This window comes from Tiliqua scincoides, chromosome 5, assembly GCF_035046505.1.
Source record: "Tiliqua scincoides isolate rTilSci1 chromosome 5, rTilSci1.hap2, whole genome shotgun sequence".
In the NCBI taxonomy this organism is placed as follows: Eukaryota; Metazoa; Chordata; class Lepidosauria; order Squamata; family Scincidae; genus Tiliqua; species Tiliqua scincoides.
The window spans coordinates 5,742,331-5,762,596 of NC_089825.1; the positions used below are offsets into that span (position 1 = coordinate 5,742,331).

Below are 20,266 nucleotides of genomic sequence, written 5' to 3' on the forward strand. Positions count from 1 at the left end.
GTTGACACTTGGGGCACCACCACTGCCACTGGTGGCAGTGGGTCATGAGGAGGAGCACATAGAAAACTGCTTTGTATTGAACCAGACCATTAGTCTGTCTTGCTCAGTATTGTCGGCATGGCAGCTCTTCTGGATTTCAGATGGGAATTTTGCCGAGGATTGAAGCTGGGACCTTTTAAGGCAATGCAGATGTTCTTCCTCTGAGCTGCAGTACTGCCCCTGAATAGGTGGCTCCTCAGATGGCCCTTGGCCTGTGCCAGTCCTGGATCACTCCTGACACCAGCCCTGAGCGTTATATAAACCGCATCTTGCCAGTGGTGGTGGACTGGGAAAAGTTGCTGCTTCCAGAAAGGTCATGGCTGACTTGGTGAGATTTGAATCAGGGACCAACTCCCTCTCCTTCTCTCAGTCGTTGCGACGCCCCAGCCATGGAATGGATTGCAGGTGTTTCTGCTGCTGATTATAATGGTCGGAAATCAAGCTGGTTTGCAGCGAATTGCTCAGCTTAGAGGAGGTTTATCTCCATTGCAGCTGTTCCTGTGGAGGGTCTGACTTGTTTATCAGGATCAGGAAGATATTTTTTGCCCAAATGTTATCTTGAGCCTTGGCTCAGCATTAGGCCAGTTGACTGTGACAGTCTCTCTCAGAACATTTTTTGGAAGAGATTTCCATCTCTGTGGGCGAGTCCTCGGTTAGGGATGACGGCACGATGTACGGCATTCGGAGTCTTTCTATCGCCTCTTTCTTTTTAATCCCCCCCACCTGCATTTGGTACCCTGACGGAAAATGACTTAGTATTTCATTTGTTGCAATACATGCTTCGAAAGAGGAGAGTCATATTGTCTGGTGCAGGCTGTGTATACTTGCAGGGGTCTGTGAATTCGTTAGCAAGTTCTGAGTCTAGCATCTAGCACAGGATTGGATATTCTGAGAATTTCAGCCATTGCTTTCAAGTTTCTAGTCCTCATGCTTTCGAAAGATGACTTAAACAAGTGCAGCCAGTGCATTGCTGTCACTCTTTGCTCTTGCTTTCCTAATCCCAAGCTGCACCTTTCCTGCAGTGTACTTTTACTGCGTCTCAATCTGGATTGTGTGGGTCAGTGGTTCCCAGGCTTTAGGAGCCCACGGGCCACTGAGGCAAGATTTGGAATTGTCCTGGACCAAGTCCACATGCAACCCTCACCCCATCCCCCCCACAAAACAAATACAATTGAATTTGTAATAATTAAAGATTTATTAGAGATTTATTAAATTTATTATAGAGAAGATTTGTGGGCTGCAGCTTTTGTTGCTGGCAGCAGCTGTAGACGGTCCATTGTCTGTCCTCTCTGGTGGTTCATGGTGAACCACCATGGCTCGCTCAGTGAAGACACTAGAAGTGTCTATTTTCTTTTTCTGAGATCTCACAGACCACTTCTCAGGGTCTCACGTATCACTTGTGGTCCCTGGATCACAGGTTGGGGACCAGTGGTGTAGTTGGATTGGCGAGGGCTAAAAAATTTGAATGAGGAGTTGAGAGCCAGTATTGTGTTGTGTGGAAACCTCAGTACAAGTCCATACCATGCGTCTTGGGTTCCCTTGAGCAACAAGCTCTCTTTCGGCCTCAACTTCTTTCCTGGGCTGTTGTGAAGATAAAAGAGGGGAAAAGAATCATGTGTGCCATCCTGAGCTCCTTTGAGGAAGGACAAGTCAAAAATGAATTAGAAATCATGGAAGACGGTTGTCTCTTAGAAGTGTGTGGTTTTGAGTTGCCATCCAGGCAGAGCTTGGATTCCAGCACTTTCTTTTAATCCGCCTGACCTGAAAAGCCCCCTCCCCTTGTCCTCTGTATTCAAAGGGAAGAGCCACACAACCAGGGCATGCGGGACAAGACCTTTTGCTTGAACCCAAGTTGCTTCCACTGGGAAGGCTGGATCATTCCCAGTGGACTGTGTTGGCCCATTAGCTTTTGCAAGTATCTGGACTGCATGATGGACCTCCCTCCAGGGTTATGAGGGTCTGCAATCAGTTTTCTATCTGAGAGCCTGCATCGGTGCCAGGAGAATTGCACAGGGAGGGAAAACGAGTTTCTAAGAGAAGGCTGGCAGAAAAGCAATTTTTGATTAGGACACCTATTTGCAAGCTCCCCTTGGCTTCAGTGTGTGTGTGTGTGTGTGTGGGGGGTTCTCCCTGTGTCAGATGAAAGTCATGCATCTCAATCCGGGTTAGAACTACAGCGGGGCAGATAGTTGAAGCCTGCCCCTCCCTGCTATGGTCCTGATTCAGATCAGTCTCTTCCCAGCTGCTTTTTCAATGCAGAAAAACTAAGCGTGTCAGATAAGCACATTTGGACCTCTGCAGGTGTGCCTCTCGCCAGCACTGCCTGCCCTGCCGGGAGTTTGGATCTGGTGAAGAAATTCTCTATGGGCTGTGGTCAGGAAAGAGGGAAATGGGGGGGGGCAAGGTGAGCCTTTTTCAGCAGCTACACTGGGTTGCAGGTTGCACAGAGCGAGGAGCTGGAGCACAAGCCAGGGTTTTCTAGGGTCTGATGGGAGTATTCCTGCTGGTACTGCAGCCTAGAGGGCGCCCTTGTCCTGTGCAGCTGTATTAGGTGGGCTTGTGGAGGTATGAGAACACTGGTGGTAGGGGAGGAAAAGAGCTGGAGATTGGCTGCTGGAGGCCCTGGTGTGAGACACTCCCTTTGGTGCTTCACTCTGTGTGTGTGTGTGTGTGTGTGTGTGTGTGTGGGGGAATGAATATTCTAACTAGGGATCTCTGAATCCCCAGGAATAAATGCTGCTAGTTTTAGCAGAACTCCTGGATTCCTGTTGAATCCTCAAACACCTCAGCTGAGATGGGAACCCCCAAATTTGCATCAGACGTGCCTGAGCAGCTACACGGACCTGTTTGCAATGCAGATGGAGGGCGGCATTGCCTTTAATCAAGCCCTGACCCATAACTTGAGATTATGTACCAGTCGCTCTGTGTGGTAGAGTCAGGAGGGCAGGAAGCTGTTTTCTCAGCTCTGGGATCTCAATCGGTTTCCATCGCTGTGATCAGACTGATAATAAAATGTGCTGCTGTTTAATCACGGAGAGGAATAAATAAGGCAGAAAAGAAGAGAGCAGCAGCAAAAATGTTGGGACGGATCAGTTCATATCAACATCTGATATTCACATGCCTCTTTGGCCTAGAAATCATCTTGGAGATTGCATAAGATGGGGCATTCTTGCAAGAGTTGCAGTCTTTATTGTTTCCAGCTGTGACAGCTTCTCTCAGTATATTTTGGTCCCGGGCAAAATGCCATCAGTATGAAAAAAGCATGAACACAATGGGAGCCAGTGACAGGGGTCTTTGCTGGCAAGGCAGCCTCGGAGTATGAAGAAGGGAAGAGCCGCACAACCCATGAAAACAGTGAAAATCACAGAAGTGCACAAGTGTGTCTATCAAAGAATGCATCTTTTGCATAGTACAGTTCCCCCCCCCCCATAAGATTTTACTCCTGGTCCAGAATTCATTTGTACCCAAATGAACACATGGAGGGGGCTGAATTATGTTGCACCCAGTGGCGTCACTAGGGGTTGTGGTGGGTGCGGGCCACACCAGTGATGCGTGCGGGGGAGGGGCGACACCACAGCTGGCCAAAATTTTTAAAATCTTGGTATTTACCGTCATGTTATATATCAATTGATGCATAATTTCATGCAGAATGCAATGAAACAGACCACACTGAAATATATTTATTCTATCAAAAATTATAGCCAAAAAGCCAGCAGGTATAGGGTGATAGAACATAAGAACAGCCCCACTGGATCAGGCCATAGGCCCATCTAGTCCAGGTTCCTGTATCTCACAGCGGCCCACCAAATGCCCCAGGGAGCACACCAGATAACAAGAGACCTGCAAGGCTTCCTGGGAATTGTAGTTAAGAACATAAGGACAGCCCCACTGGATCAGGCCATAGGCCCATCTAGTCCAGCTTCCTGTATCTCACAGCGGCCCACCAAATGCCCCAGGGAGTTCACCAGATAACAAGAGACCTCATCCTGGTGCCCTCCCTTGCATCTGGCATTCTGACATAACCCATTTCTAAAATCAGGAGCTTGTGCGTACACATCATGGCTTGTACCTCGTAATGGATTTTTCCTCCAGAAACCTGTCCAATCCCCTTTTAAAGGCGTCCAGGCCAGTTGCCGTCACCACATCCTGTGGCAAAGAGTTCCACAGACCAACCACACGCTGAGTAAAGAAATATTTTCTTTTGTCTGTTCTAACTCTCCCAACACTCAATTTTAGTGGATGTCCCCTGGTTCACACACCCACTGCCTGGGACGTTGCCCTGCCCACTGCATGGGTAGAGGTCCGTCATAGGGGTGGCATGCTGGCTCCCACTCTGGGTGACAAACCCTAGTGACACCACTGGTTGCACTCACTGGTCCTGCCCAACACCCATGCATTCAAGGGTTGTGTTTGCATGGAACCTACATGTGTGCACTTGAACATGTGATGGGTCCTGTACATGCTGCCTGGAACTCCCCATTTTCCAGGGTATGGAAGCCCATACCTGATTGTGCAGGCACACACTAATGCTAGGCAAATGCGATACTGGAATGCACAGAAAGGGCTGATTGGGATCACACCCACCAGCTCTGCTCAAGACCTCCACACACACACTCATCTGGGCCCAAATAAATGCCTCGTAGAAGAGTCCTAGTTTTCAGTGCTAGAACAACATTTTGATGCTTTCTGTTAAGGTCTGTTTCACCCTGTTTCACACACCATTCAGTAACAAGCCAGTGTTTGTCAGCCAGGGAAGCTGCAACCAGTCCCAGCTGCATGTTGAATGCACCTGTACAACATGCATGTTTCCAACTTCACATTTGTTTCATTCACATGTTCTGTTGAGAAACTGCACTTAAAATCTTGGTGCACACCTAAAAATGTAATAGAAGGAGCCCTGCTGGATCACATCAAGAAGCCAACTTGTCCAACATCCTGCTTTCTTTAGTTGCCAACCAGAAGCCTTTGGGAAGCTCCTACACAGCTTTGGGAAGCTCTTCAAAGCAACTGGGATTCAGAGGTAGACTGCCACTGAAAATAGCAGTTCCATGTAACCAGGGCCGGTACTATCATTAGGCCAACTAGGCAGTCTCCTAGGGGGCAGACCTTTGGAGGCACAGTTTTATACAGATTAGTTTTTTTTAAAAACCCATTTAAAAAATTTAATTGGCGGTATATATATTATTTTAATATGAATATCATAACAGTGCTATGGAATATAATTAATTATAAAGATGAAGAAATATGTTGGGGGGTGTAAATAGTGAGCCTTGCTGGGGCACAAGACAGCCTGGCACCAGCCCTGTGTGTAATCATCATGTCCCAAGATGAGCCCATGGTTCCTCTACGACTGTGCATAATTCCCCTTCTGAATCCAGTAGTCATTGCTATACCTTTTGGCAGTAAATTTCCTACAATAATTATGCATTGTGTGAAGAAGTACTTTCTTTATCTGTCCTGATCAATAATATGTGATGTGAAGTCAGGCTGAAAAATCCAGTGATGGGATGGATAAACAATTGTGTTTGCATCCTGAATCCCATGTAACTCGGGAAGTCACATCATCGAGACAATTTTCCATTCTTTTTCTTCTCTCTTTTTCTTTTTTTTTAAGGGCAGAGGATGTGAAGGCATCTTCTTTTCTGAAAAAAGTAATGCGGCCCTATTGATTTTCTTTCTATGCTTTGGTTACTAAACAGCCAGCTAAATATAGAAACCTATCATTGAGATCAATGCCCATTGATTTCAATTTGTTGTGTCCAGCTAGGAGGCAGGAAGAGTACTCTTTGCACATCTCACAATGGTCAGTGGCTTTAGAGAAGAGAGGAGAGCAAATGGATTTCCCTGGCAGCAATGAAGGAGATGTGTTAATTTAGAATCTGCCCAATGTTTTAGATACTTAAATGTCAAGAATAAAGTTCAAGTGTTCTGTCAGATAGAGAATTAGCTCTGTCACTGACATTCCTGTAGAAAAATTTCCCCAGCAAACAGATCTTGAGAATTGTGGCTTTTGTTCACTAGAATGATGGGTATGGTACCAATGGATGAAGACTAGGGAGCCTTGCAGGTAACCAACAGCCCAATCCTATCTGCCCTTTACAACAGCAGGACTCATGTTCTGTCACCGTAAATGGCACACCACCATAATGCCAAGCACAAAAGAATCCGTGATTCCCTGCGTGCACCAATGCCCCATCCAGGTCACACTTGAGCATGTATGTTGGTGACAGGGGTGGTCCACAGGCAGGGCAGGGGGTGGTCAGTGGGCTGGAGGGAGTGGATCTTCATAGCAAATGAGCAAGCCAAATCCGATCTCCGTTTGTCCAACGCATCCCACCCCCATCCTCTCCTTGGACTTACACCAGCAAAATAGCTAGTGTGGCCCCAAGGAGATCCATAAGCAATCAAATGGCCTACTGGGAGTTTTTTTACTTACTTCTCACTGGCTATCTGACCCCCCACCCCTTGCATTTAGCATGTGCTTCATTGACCTGCTGTATACTAGGAGTGGTGGGGGACTGGACTAGAGTGTTGTTCTCTCCACCAACATGGTAGCCTGCTGGAGGGAGGAGCTGCCTGCCTGTCCTTGAGTGCACTACAGTTCTTTCACTGCAGGGTGGCAGAGGATGGCACTGCAGCTACAAAATTTGTTTGGGTCAGGTGACATCAGAGGCCAATAGGTTTCCTGCTGGTCTTGTAAAATTGTTGACTCTAGCTTAACTCTGGAATCCTAGTAACTGTCCTGGTTTGTCTACCTGCCTGCTGACAGGAGTGCCATCCAAGATCATTTTCAGAATTGTTGTGTTGCCCCACCCACTCCAAGTGGCCAGGCCCTGGTTTTGTGGTTCCTGTCCTCTTATACAGGGTGTCCACCAAAACACTCCCTGATTTCAAGTAAGTATAACATGCAAATCAGGGAGTGTTTTTGTGGGCACTCTGTATTATTGCTTCCATATATTGTCCCTATGTTGCCTTTGGGGGTGGGAATGCCCGTTTAAAATTGCATCAGTTTTGATGGAGTTGCGAAAGGTTACATCCATCAGATGTTCATCCCAGCCTACAGATTTCTGTCAGATAATCTCATAAGAGTGGTGATACATCTTGCATATGCATTTAAGACCTGCAAATGTATGCCTGATGGGTAGTGGTGTGGTCCTGATAAGTTGGTTCCTATTGCTGATGGTTGCGAAGGTTACCGGCTCCTCCTGTTCACTGACAGATCCTGCTCTGCTTCCATTATCCCAGCTTTCTAGGTTTCATTCTGCAACTAGTTAGTTGGCAACCTTCAGTTTCGAAAGACTATGGTTTCGTTCTCTGAATGGTGGTTCTGGCACAGCGTCTAGTGTGGCTGAAAAGGCCAATTCGGGAGTGACAATCCCTTCCACACTGGGAGCAAGTGCAGTCTGTCCCTGGTCTGTCTCCCTGGCTATGGGCCTTCCTTCTTTGCCTCTTAGCCTCAGACTGTTGGCCAAGTGTCTGTTCAAACTGGGAAAGGCCATGCTGCACAGCCTGCCTCCAAGCGGGCCGCTCAGAGGCCAGGATTTCCCACCTGTTGAGGTCCACTCCTAAGGCCTTCAGATCCCACTTGCAGATGTCCTTGTATCGCAGCTGTGGTCTACCTGTAGGGCGCTTTCCCTGCACGAGTTCTCCATAGAGGAGATCCTTTGGGATCTGGCCATCATCCATTCTCACGACATGACCGAGCTAACGCAGGTTTCTTTGTTTCAGCAGTGCATACATGCTAGGAATTCTAGCTTGTTCCAGGACTGTGTTGTTTGGAACTTTGTCCTGCCAGGTGATGCCGAGGATGCATCGGAGGCAGCGCACGTGGAAAGTGTTCAGTTTCCTCTCCTGTTGCATCCAGGCTATGCAACTCTGCCTTGGCTCTGCTCCTGGTGTTCGTGCTTAGGGTTGCCAGCTGACCTGATAAAACAACTTAACCTATTGCTGTTTAACCTCTAGGCCAGTTGCCAGTTTCTGTGCATGTTAAAGCCAAAGAACTGTTTTCAGTCAAGCTGGAATTTTCAGTGTGTGCAAACTTATGGGTATAGTTGGATCTCTGCACACTAGGGCTCCAGGATGTTGAGCTCATTCTTTAGTGCCCTATTTTGAACCCTGCTGTTTGAGAGACTTTAAGGGTTGTGTTATTCCCCCCCCCCCACAGCTTGTCACCTTCTCTGCTTCTGTTTCACCTGTGGGGACTGCTCATCCCCCTCCCCCATGTTCTTGTTCAGTCACCAGCATTTTTGAATCAAAGCTGGCAAGACCCTCCATGGCCCACCCCCTCCCATTTCTCTTTTCTAGGCTTGTTAACAAGACTGGTATTCTTAAACATCAAAGGAAAATGCTTTATAAGGGATTGTTAGGAAAGGGAATATGTTCCACTTATGTAAATCTGGAGTCAGGCTGTGTTTGGAACAGTGTGTATGGTTTTGGTTGCCCCATCTCAAACAAGGATGATCATACAGCTGGAAAAGTGCAAAATAGGGCAACCCAAATGTGGAAGACCTTCCTATCAAGGACAGAGTGGTGCATGAGGCTTTTTGATTTAGACAAAAAAGACCCCTTGATTGAAGTTTATAAAATTGGGCATGGATTGGAGAGTGCTTCTTTTCTCTCTCATGATGACAGAGCTCTGGGTCACCCAATGAAATTGATCAGGACAGACTAAAGTACTTCTTCACACAATGCAGAAATTGATTTTCTGAAATTTGCTGCCACTAGATGTGGTGATGGCCACTAATTTAGATGGTTTTAAAAGGGAGTCAGACAAACTCACAGAGAAGGAAAGGTCTATCGATCGCTATGGGCCATTATAGCAAAATAGACCCTCTGTGTCCATAGGCAGAATGCCGCCAATACCAGTTGCTGGGGGACGATCAACAGGTCCTTTTGTGCCCTGCTTGAAAGAGTACTGGAAGCATCTGACTGGTCACTGTGGGAGGCTTTGGACTAGATGCTCCCTTGTTTGGATCCAGAAGCCACCCTTTCCAATGTTCAGAAGTTGGTAATGGTGCAAAATATAGAAACTGGCATCTGAAACTTTCAAATGGCAAGTGAAGGAGATTTACATGCAGGCTAGAAGGACTAACAGCCCAATCCTGACTTGCACTGGAACAGGGAGGCCAGCAGGCCTGCCCCATATTCAACGTGAGTTTTGGGCTGCAAGTGGCTCAGCCCGGGGCAAGCAGAATCACTTCCCCTTATCCTGGAGAGAGCCATTGCAACCCCAATGGATTTACTTAGATCTGTGCCACCTCAAGAAGATGGGGCAGGTCTGAGCAGCCTGGAGCTGGCCCTAGCTGCCCAAGAACAGGATCGGGATCTGGCATAATTGCTGGGTCCTGGCCCCACCCCCGCTCTCGTGCCACCCACCCACCCTCCTGCTGCCCCGGAACGCCTATTTCCCACCTCTCCCCACCCTCCTCATGAACTTGGCCAGTGCAGACTTACCTGGTTTTGGTGCTACAGAGGCTGGATGCTGCCTCTGCAGGTTGGCGCATGTCCTTGCATCAGCCCAGCTGACTCCAGAATAGGCGCAAATGTGCTTTACGGCACGTTTGCGCCCCTCCTAGGCTGGTGTTGCACCGGACCAAGGAGCACTTGGTGTTCTAAAGTGGTCCAGATGTTACTGGGATGTTCTTCACAGCAGGACCTCTGAAGATATCCCAGGAAACTGCCTCTGCTCTCCTCTTTAAAGTGGAAGTAGTCACTCTCACTCCGGATGGTAGACTAGAGACACCCTGGGTAGAGGCAAGGGATTTGCCATGGGTTTGCTTTAATAAACAGACAGAGTTTAATGTTGGTTAATGGCTTTTTAAAGATGACTTTTACTTTTTGTGCACAACCTACCCAAAGAAACAGAATCTTTCGTTTTGGGGGCAGCAACCTTAGAGATTTCACTTCTTCCATTGGAAGTCCTTATCACTGAACCTGAGAAAATCAGTTAAGCTGCCCCAGGAGAAACGTGAATGGTTAAAACAGGGACATTTAAGATAAACAAATGAAATGGAAGAGATGAACGGGGCAGGGGGGGGAATGACTTGCCAGTTCATCTGAAAGTACAAGTTGTATGTCTGAGTAGCAACATCTCCCCCCCCATCTTAAAAAAAATGTAAAAGAAAATACACAAGCGAGCTTCAGCATTCAGAACATGGGGCTTTTTCTGGCTTGTCATAACGGATGCGATATCCCCCAAGGCTCTTAGGTGCATTAGCCATGCAACATGTAGCAGGGACGGCCTGGAGAGCTTGGCTTGTCAGCTATCTGGGTGCTGGTTTGGGGCTCCCTTGCTGGCACACTGTGGTTTTCAGCAAGCTGTGGGAAGGAGGGTCACTGCCAAGGAAGGCACAAGGCTGGCTTCTGGCGCCTCCGTTGTTCCCATCAAGGGCAAACCAAGTCATGCCGCTAAGCGGAGCTGCCGTGCTTAAGAGCTGTTGCTTCCTCCCCATCCTTTTCTGGATGATTCATTTTTGTAGACCGATATATTGAGCCATGTCAGGACTCATCATTCTGCCTCCTGCATGAGCAGAGAAGGCAGGATGCGCAATGGCTGTCCTTAAGGTTCCTGCTAAGCAGCTTCTGCACTGCAATATAACTGCAGCCCAGAGTGCACGGTGACTGGGCAGGCCTCTTGGTTTGAGACATCCTTGATGCCTCACAGCAGCCTGCCAGATACTGTCTGCCCTCAATCTCATGATGTGCCACCCTCTGCTCCCCCCATTCCGTGGATCAGGAAAGGAAGAGAGGGATGAGGTGGGATTGGAAGTGAAAAGCAAACAAGAATGACGAGAGCATCTAACTGGGTGCAGACCTTGCACAGAGCTGTGGTTCTCCTTCTGTTGAGAGCAACCTGAGTGATACGCATCAGGGGAAGGGACAAGATGCTGGGCATCTGTGGAATTACAGCTCTTCAAACAACATACGTAGCCCAGTGCTGTCAGAGGAATTTGCCCACCAGATCTGCCTTTTGAGTGAGGTGATCAAGCCAGGCCTTGCCAGCGTGATGCAGCAGCTGTGAATCGTCAAAGTACCTTCTCGCTTGTTAGAAGGAGACACCTGGTTCAGTCTTGTGCATGCTTCTTAAAAAGACTTTGTGGATGGGATCTGCACACTCAGGTTCTCCTGGTACTTAATGAGTTTATGTTTGCAAAGTCTCCCTGCTGCTTCTGTATTTGTGGTTGCATAATTTAAAACCAAGAAATACCAAGGGAGGAGGAACATCAGCGAAACCGACAAGGACTCCCCTGACCTGCTCAGTTTCACAGGAGAGAGAAGCCTTGAAGGAAATGGGAGCAGGCAAACGGGTACAGAAGGCAGGCAGTTGGCACACTGTCAACTTGTCACCAAGGTTGTCATGAAGGGAATCTGGGGGTTGCATCTTTCTGTAGCTGCAGGGCAGTGGGGGCCAGTCACTGAGGAAGGCAGGTTGTGCTACTGGGAGGGGAAGTGTGTCCCTTCTCGCTACCGGGAGCAGGAGTAGTGCCATTTAAATTTGGAAAAGCAGAATTTGGAAATGGGGGAAGATTCCGGAGTGCTTGGAAATGCACATGTCATCTCCATCTTAGAGATCGGACATGATGTGCAGCTTTCTACTTGCATACTGCTGGGGGGGGGGAACAGCAGCTCTCTGACTCTTACCTTCTGGGATGGAGGGGCTCACTAATTCTGCAGCCCAAAGGCTTAATTGCTGTCCAACCCTTTTCATAAAATCATATTGTTGAAAGGAGCCTAAAAGGTCATCTAGTCCAACCCCCATGTGTAGCAGGAAATCCCCCTAGAGCATCTGTTTGTTGAGCTTCTGCTTGAAGATCTGCAGTGAGGGAGAGTCCACTACCTCCCTCAGCAGTCTGTTCCACTGTCGAACTGCCTTTTCTGTCAGGAATATTTTCTTGATGTCCAATCAGAATCTCTTCTCTTGCAATTTGTACCCTTTGGTTCTACTTCTACTTTCAGAGGCAGTTAAAACCAAATTTCTCCCATCTCCCATATGACACCCTTTAGATATTTGAAGAGCGCTATCATATCCCCTCAGCCTTCTCTTCTCCAGGCTGAACATACCAAGTTCCCTCAACCTGTCCTTGTTCTCCAGCCCTGTGATCTTCATTTTTGCTCTCCTCTGAACCTGCTCTAGTTTGGTCATGTCTTTCTTAAAGGGAGGTGCCCAGAATTGGACACAATGAGTGTTTTCACACATGCAGTGAAACCAGCCAGTCCTTGAATCTATGCCTTAATTATGAATTTCAGTTACTTAATATCCATGGATGCTTAACTATACTTTGTTTCTTAACTATATGATGCACAATTAGTTGACTTGTGGGGTTTTGTTTGTTCCTTGGAGAATATTTCCCAGTTTCTGGACTTGCTAGACTTGTCACAGTGGCAGCCTGTGCATGGGCCAGAGTCTGTGTGGTTCTGGAAATTCTCATTGAAAGGTTTGGATTTCAGAGTGGTGGAGCACCTATTTTGTATGCAGAAGTTATCAAATTCAGTGAGGGCTGGCCCATCCATGAGGCCAACTGAGGTGCTTGCCTGAGGTAGCAAGTGGGCAGGGAGTCTCCCCTCTTTCTGCCCACTCACCTCCACTGCTCCTCTTTCTCCTACTTCTCCCCACTCCCTGGAATGGAGAAGGAAAAGGTGCGACAGTGCAGAAGTCATAGTATGGAGGAGAGGAGAGGGGTGGGCAAGACTGTCAGAGACACTCGAGCCTATCGTTCTTGTTTCCTTCGCACTTTCAATTCCACCTCTTCCCGCTCTTTTTTCCGAATCCAGGGGATGGGGGGGAACAGAGGCCGGCACATCACCAGATTAGGGGCAGGCAGCATTTGGAAACCTGCCATGAGATCTTGGACCAGCCCTGCCTCTGAGATACCAATCATGGCTAGAAAGAGTGGGCAAGAACTTTGCCAAAGTACCAGCTTTTGGGAGCTGCTGCTATGCAGAGTAAACAAACGTGAGATACACGAGTCAATATTCTGATTTGGGAGAAGAAAACCTATAGTTGCAATTGAACTCCTTACACTTGTGATTTCTTATCCAGAGTTCTTTTAACTGCACTCCCAGCAGGCATTTTTTTTACCTGATTAGGAAGCAGATTTTGCCAACACCTGTGAGACCCACAGAAAACATGCCAAGCAGTGATTTTTAACATTTATCTTCTCATGGCACATTGACCTCTGTGGTCTTCTCTATGGTCTTTGCCTCTTCCAGGAGACTCTTCTGGGTTCTGTGGTGCTGTTTTTAGGGCAACTGCCTATAGCAGGGGTGTCCAAAGTTTATGGCAGGAGGGCCACATCATCTCTCTGATACTGTGTCGGGGGCCGGGGGGGGAAAGAATTAATTTACATTTAAAATTTGAATAAATTTACATAAGTTTACATAAATGAATATATTGAAGATGAACTTGTATGAATGAATGAAGGTCTTGCAATAGCTCAAGGCCTATAAAAGGCTTTGCACAAAGCAAGGCTGGCCTTTCCTTTGCTGCTGCTATTGCATCACAGACGTGAAACAAGCAGTAGAAGGAGCTCTCATCCCACAGCTCACGCGAGAGGTCAAACAGTCGCCCTCACGCTGAGAGCAGTTGCGTTGGGTCAGTGTGGGCTCCAACAAATCTCTAGAGGGCCAGAGTCTCATTGGAGACTGTGGGCTCCCTGAGGGCCGCATTGAGAGGCCTCAAGGGCCGCAAGTGGCCCCAGGGCCGGGGTTTGGGCACCCCTGGTCTATAGTAACAAACTGTCTGTTCCTTTTCCTTCCACAGAACCTGGAAGAGTTTTTCAACAATTTCAACTGCTGTGTTCAAACTCCCATGGCACACCTGTGTACCTTTTGCGGCGCATCAGTGTGCCATCGCACATCGGTTGAAAATCACTGATCTAAAGTGTACAGTTTTGCCATATATGTGTAGGCAATGGCATAGCTAGAGGGGGTCAAAGCACAAAGTTTTGCAGGGAGCCTCACCGTGGCATGCAAGCGGCCCCCTTCCCCTTTGGAGCCATTCCAGGCGTGGGGGGGGACACAGAGATGTACCTCCGTTTTGCAGCCTCTGTTTTGCTGCTCTCTGAAGGGGAGAGGGATGGGCCGTTTGCACGCTGTGGTGAGGATCCCTGCAAAACAGTGCTTTGCACCACCTCTAGCTACACCACTGCATGTAGAGACATGGAAAACGCTGATCCAAAGGGACTTCTAGTTTTTTAAAATAGAGTTGAACCTCCTCGCCACTGGGGGATGCCATACTTTTCCCCTAATAGGTAGCAGAAATGTCCGTTTGCCAAGTTCGTTTCTGGTCCTTTGGCAACTCTTCTCTGACATGGGCCTGTAGGCCAACACTCTTCACTCCACCGCCACCGCACAGCACACTCGTGATTTTAGCCTGCCACAGAGCCAGGCCCCAACCAAAAATGGAGACTCAGCTGTCGTGTAATCATGTAACATCAGTTCTGCAAAAGCCATGAACCTGGTTGGGCTGCTTTAAAAAGTCATTTTCTTCATCTGGAGAAAAATTTTCTGCATATCTGGTTGTGGTCATTGCATTTTTAGTGCCTCTCTGACTAGGAACATTGTGTTCTTATCTCCAAGTTCTCACCTTGCTGACTTGGTTTTATCCTGCTTCAGAGCATTCTTCCGGCCCAGCAGGACTTCCGTTTTCCATCAGAACCAGTGAGATGTTCCTCTCCCCACGTTTCACTGCCACGTTCTCTGGTGGAAAAACTAAGAGGCCATTTTGGGAATGGGGGGACGACACACAAAGGTTCATGAACCACCCGTCATCCCCCTCTTTTTTAGCACAAAGGCCTGCTAAAATGATACTATGTAATGATGTAGAACTGCTCTGACAAGGACCACCTTCTTCTTCTTTTTACTGAGAAGCCCCCATCAGAGCTACCCTGTGCAGTGGCGTAGCTAGAGGGGGTGCAAAGCACGAAGTCCTGTAGGGAGCCTTGCCAATGTGTGCAACGGGCCCCCCTTCCGAGCCATTCCAGGCAATGGGGGTGTATGTTTTGTGCTTTGTAGCCCCTCTAGTTCAGCCACTGTACTGTGCCATAAGTTGCATCACTCTAAGGGGCACTCTGATCTAGGAAGCCCAATTTCTTACCTCCCGGGCCCTCAGGAGGTTGTTTTGGGCAGATTTTGGCCTCTTCCCCTCTGTCTCCCATCAGTCAAATGGGAGATGATATTCACCTGCCTTCCAAGTATGCAAGGATTTAACAAGGTGATATGTGTGGTTGCACCAGCTACAATTCCTGGGCTGTCACTAGCTCTGTAGCATAGCTGGAGGGTGGGTGGCAGGTAAGTATGGGGGAGCTGCAATGCGCAATGTAAGTGGCCTCTTACTCGCCATCAGAGCCATTTGGGGCAAGGCTCAGACAGCAACTGTGAGGAAATAGGCAGAGCTCACAAGATGCTCACCTGCTGTACCTACTGTGTTGCCCCCCCAGCTACACTACTGTGCCAGCTTGCAAAATTTCTAGTCTTTGCCTCCGAGTACAGTTTGGAGAAACAGGGACACACCACGTGTCCTTGACTCACAGCTGTGCAGATCTCTTGATTGTTCTGCACCTGCACAGACCCTGGCTGTCTCTGCGCCACATAGCTCACCCCCCCCCCCCCCACACACACACACTGTTGGCAGTTGTGGCCAGTAAATGCATGAACCTTCTGCCTCTTTCTGGCTTCTATTCTCTGCCCCTGCATGCTGTTGCTTGGGCGGCTGTTGGCATCTGCTGAAATAGGCTATTATTCATGCCCATGAAACCCCATGCTTGCAATAAAACAATTCATCTCCAGGGCGCTGCATCAATTTTTTATTTGTCTTCTCGGCTCCCATCTGTAGACAAACTTGAAACACCGTAACCTGTGTGGCGTGACTTGCAGCAGGGCCTTCAAGCACCCAGCGAGGTAGTGTCACATCAGCAGAGCGCAGGGATAAGGAGCTTCTGTGTGAAGCAGAGGAGTGGATCGAAAGGGGAAGGGAAGAGACTGCGTGGAAGGTGCAGCATGAATTTGACTGCAGGTCAGGTTCTTGGGAGCTCCTTCCAACTGGCCGTGCCCTGAAGGGAGTGCAGAGCTTTCTATGCTCTTGTGATTGCTGATTGCTGCCCTGCAGTAATGGATGCCCTCAGCTTCACCCTTGAATGCTGAGAGAGGTGATGGATTCCCCCTTACTGGAGGTCTTCCAGCAGAGGCTCTGCTGGAGATACTCTAGCAGGATTTTCTGCTACAGGCAGGGGGTTGGACTAGATGAACCTGTAGGTCCTTTCCAACTCTATGATTCTTTGGCCAGCATCAGTATATGCAAGAACATAAGAAGAGTCCTGCAGGAGCAGACCAAAAGCCTACCTAGTTCTGTATCCTACTCCCCACAGTGTGTAAGCAGGTGTCTCCAGGAGGAAGACACAAATGCAAGAGCCCACTCCTGGCGGTGCTCACCTGCAGCAGGTATTCTATGGAACATGGCTTCTGAGTGACAGCAACTGTTACCCTGCACATGCCCGATCTCGTCTGATCTTGGAAGCTAAGCAGGGTCAGGCCTGGTTAGTACTTGGATGGGAGACCGCCTGGGAATACCGGGTGCTGTAGGCTTATACCATGATCTCGGAAGCTAAGCAGGGTCAGGCCTGGTTAGTACTTGGATGGGAGACCGATTGGGAATACCGGGTGCTGAAGGCTTATACCATGATCTCGGAAGCTAAGCAGGGTCAGGCCTGGTTAGTACTTGGATGAGAGACCGCCTGGGAATACTGGGTGCTGTAGGCTTATACCATAGTCTTTCGAGACTGAAGGTTGCCAACCATGGCTTCTGAAACCATAATGGTGCTAGTGACAGCCATGGGTAGACCTCCATTCCTCCATTAATGTGTCTGGTCCCCTTTTCAAGCCATCTAACAGCCCAATCTGTGCATGTCTACACAGAAGTAGATCCCTTTATGGTAGGTCTTACTCCCAGGAAAGTGTGGCTAGGATTGGGCTGTAAGTGTGTGGCCATTGCCAGTAAATTCCCTGGATTAATTATGTGAGCAACTTTCTTTTGTCTACCCTGCCTTGGGCAGTCTTCTAAGGGTCATGCCAGTTTACTTGGACGTTTGTATTACAAAAACGAGAAGAGTAGAACGCAATGCTGTGTGTTTTGTTTGAGAGCCTTTTAAAAAGAACTTGTTGGGGAGGCAGCCTGGTGGGGCAGTGGCGTCACTGTGGTTTAGGTCACCTGTTGCTGGAGGCCAGTCCGTTGCTCCTAGGATGGATCTCCTCCCACACAAGGGGCAGGGCAACACCCCAGGTGATGGGCATGGTAATGTGCCATTGCCCCACCCCCATTGGTTTTTTGGCTATTCCTTTTGATAGAATAGAGCTATTTCAGTGGGGTTTGCGCCTTTGAATTCTGCATGAAGTTACACATCAATAGACATATAACATGATGGCATTCAAAAATATCAAGATTTTAAAAATTTTGGTGTGTCGTGGTGTCACCCTCCCCCCCATGCGCATCACCCAGTGCAAGCTGCACTGCCCTCATCCCTGCAGCGATGGCACCGTGGTGGGGACAGATCAGAGGGGCCCAGCCGCAATTCTGAAATTAAACATTGAATACACAGTATGAATTGTGTTTTCTGTACAAGATTTTGAGCCCAATCTTTTCACCCCCCCTCCCCCCCACCACAACTGTTGCAGTGATGCCAAGCTGGCAAACACTGCATTCCATGGTGTGGGGGAGAGCAGGTCAGGAGGCTTCAACAGGGGAAAGGAGATTTTAAATCCCCTTACCCATGCGTAAGCCTCCTGACCCACAATGGGTCTCCTCGGACCTGCGCCAGCAAGTTTAGCAGCATAAGCTCGAGAGAGAGGGAGCAGGGAGGCTGCTGCCAGAGGGGATAAGATCCAGTGCGGGCTGTCCTCTGAAAGCAGGAACGCTGTTTTTGTGGCACAAAGCATGCCAGGAGAGGACGTGCCTACGTTTTGACCTAGAAGGCTTGGGGTTTGTGTGGTCAGTGAAGAACATCGAAAAGTGTCAGAGACATCTGGTAGGTCCACATGCTAAGCAGAGTCTTTGCATGTTTAGGATGGATAGAATTCTGCTCCCAGCTGTTCATCAGGCGTCCTGCCAGCATGACAGACACACGCGCCGCTTCTCTTGATCTGATGTCTGGCAGCTAAAATTTTTGAAAACTAAATACAGTGGAGGCTTGGGAACATATTGCATTTGTCACATTGGCTGAATGCTCTCATTGTTTGCCTGCGCATCTTCTGGGTACCAGAAAGAAACTACGAGAATGCTGAGATTTATTTGTTTCGGCTGCATCTGTCATGTGTCTATTTCCATGCGCTTCCTCTTGTTGAAATTAATGAGCTTAAGCAAGTGTAACTAGTAAGAGTGCTGCAGCTTGGATTGTCGCATGCGTGGCTTGCGAAACGTTTACTGCTCAATCTTAGGGTCAAAGACATACATACAATTTTATGGCGTGATCCTATCCAGGGCCAGCCCAGAGCATGCAGTGACACCAATGCAGTGAGCTCAGCGTGCTGTGGGTTGGTGTGAGGACCAGGCAGCCCAGGAGAGATAAGAACATTTTACCCTTCTGTAGGCGGCCTGGTCCCCAGTGGATCCCCACAGATTTTGTGGATTCCCACAGCTCTTTCACTGGCATAAGTCTAAAGAGACTTGGGGAGAGCTTCCAGGTTACGAAGGGGGATAAAATTCAGAGTATGTGACTGCCTCTGAAATTCTGCTCCCTTCCACCCTGAGCCTGGCCCAGTCCCTGCCCTGATCTGCCCCTACGGCCAATGTACAGGTGATGGCAGAAGTTCTGCAGTCTCCACGTACAGTTTCCTTTCTGCTGTCAGGAGTTCTGTGGAGTGCCGGCCATGCAAGTAGTGTACGGGATTTAATTTTGAATCAGAAGATCTACTAAGGGCCTTAAGAGTACTGGGGGTGTTTGATACCACTGCCCTGTTTCCAAACATAGTTATTTTGGAGGGAAGGCTCTTTAAAAAATGCTACTGAAAATCTTTCAATGTGGATCAGTCTGAATTGTGGAAAATACCACCTGTGGTAGGTACGTATTGGCTAGTATCGATATCACCAGCCCAACTTTCTCCTAGGAACACTTTTACAGTTAAATATGTTGTGATTTTTTTGATATGGAATTATATGCATACTTATTAATATAAAAAAGCATATGTTCCACTTAGCAATATAATCATATTTCTCTGTTGCTGAAACCTATGATGGAGCATGCTGTTCAACACCTCTTCCCAGTGAATCAGATTTTTATTTGGTAAGGATGTGACTATGAACACTATGTATTCCATACATCTGTAGAAAAATACATATTTAGATGTATATTTTGCAATGTATTATCACACCAGCTGTTTGGATAGGAAATTCTTGAAAAGTGTGTTTTTTCTTGTGTTTAAATGTATATTTAAATACAGATATTTTTCCAGTGACATAAAAAAACAAAAACTGGGGCTTTCTAGCAGAATAGAATAGAACAACAAATCAAAGGAAATGGCACAAGTTGGCATAGATTGGAAACAGAGAGTTCCATCCCTAAGCCCATCTGATACCTGAGGAGAAGTGTGAGATGACACACCTTCTGGCATGTGAAAAAACCTGCCAATCCAGTGACTCCCCCCCCCCCCGATTCACATGTTTGTTTTGTAACACAAATTGCATATCTCGATGACTTTTGGTGCCCACTATTAGATTGCTAATCAGTTATAGAATGTTGAAGTTAGAGGAGAACTGGAGGTCATCTAGCCCACCCCCTGCTCAGCTAAGGAAGCTATAGCATCCCTGACAAATGGCATTCCAGACTCTACTTGACGGCCTCCAGTGATTGAGAATCCGTTTCTGCACAAGGTTGACTGTTCCAATGCAGGACAGTTCTTAAAACTAGGAAATCCTTCTTTACGTCTACCTTTAATCTCCTTCCCTGTTACAGGTTTTAGTCCTGCCCTGAGGAACCACAGATAGTAGACTCTTCCCTTCTTCTGCATGGCAGCCCTTCAGATGCATACTTGAAGGCAGCTCTTATATCTCCCCTTAGTCTTCTTCAGGCGAAACATATCAAGCTCTTTTAAGCATTTCTGACAGGACTTGGTTTCCAGACCCCACTTGATTGCCCTCCTCTGAACCTGCTCCAGTTCATCAGCCTCCTCCTTAAAATGTGGTCCCCCAAACAAGTGAGATCTGATTAGCGCAGTATTGAGTGGAACTAGCACATCCTGA

General features: G+C 47.9%; 1 protein-coding gene and 1 pseudogene across 9 annotated transcripts in view; both read left to right on the top strand.

Annotated features, from left to right (window-relative positions):
• The window catches only part of LOC136654387 (sodium channel protein type 5 subunit alpha-like), a 319,548-nt gene that overhangs the window by 26,869 nt on the left and 272,413 nt on the right, over positions 1 to 20,266 (top strand). The window lies entirely within an intron of this gene.
• LOC136654750 (5S ribosomal RNA) lies at positions 16,504 to 16,620 on the top strand (annotated as a pseudogene).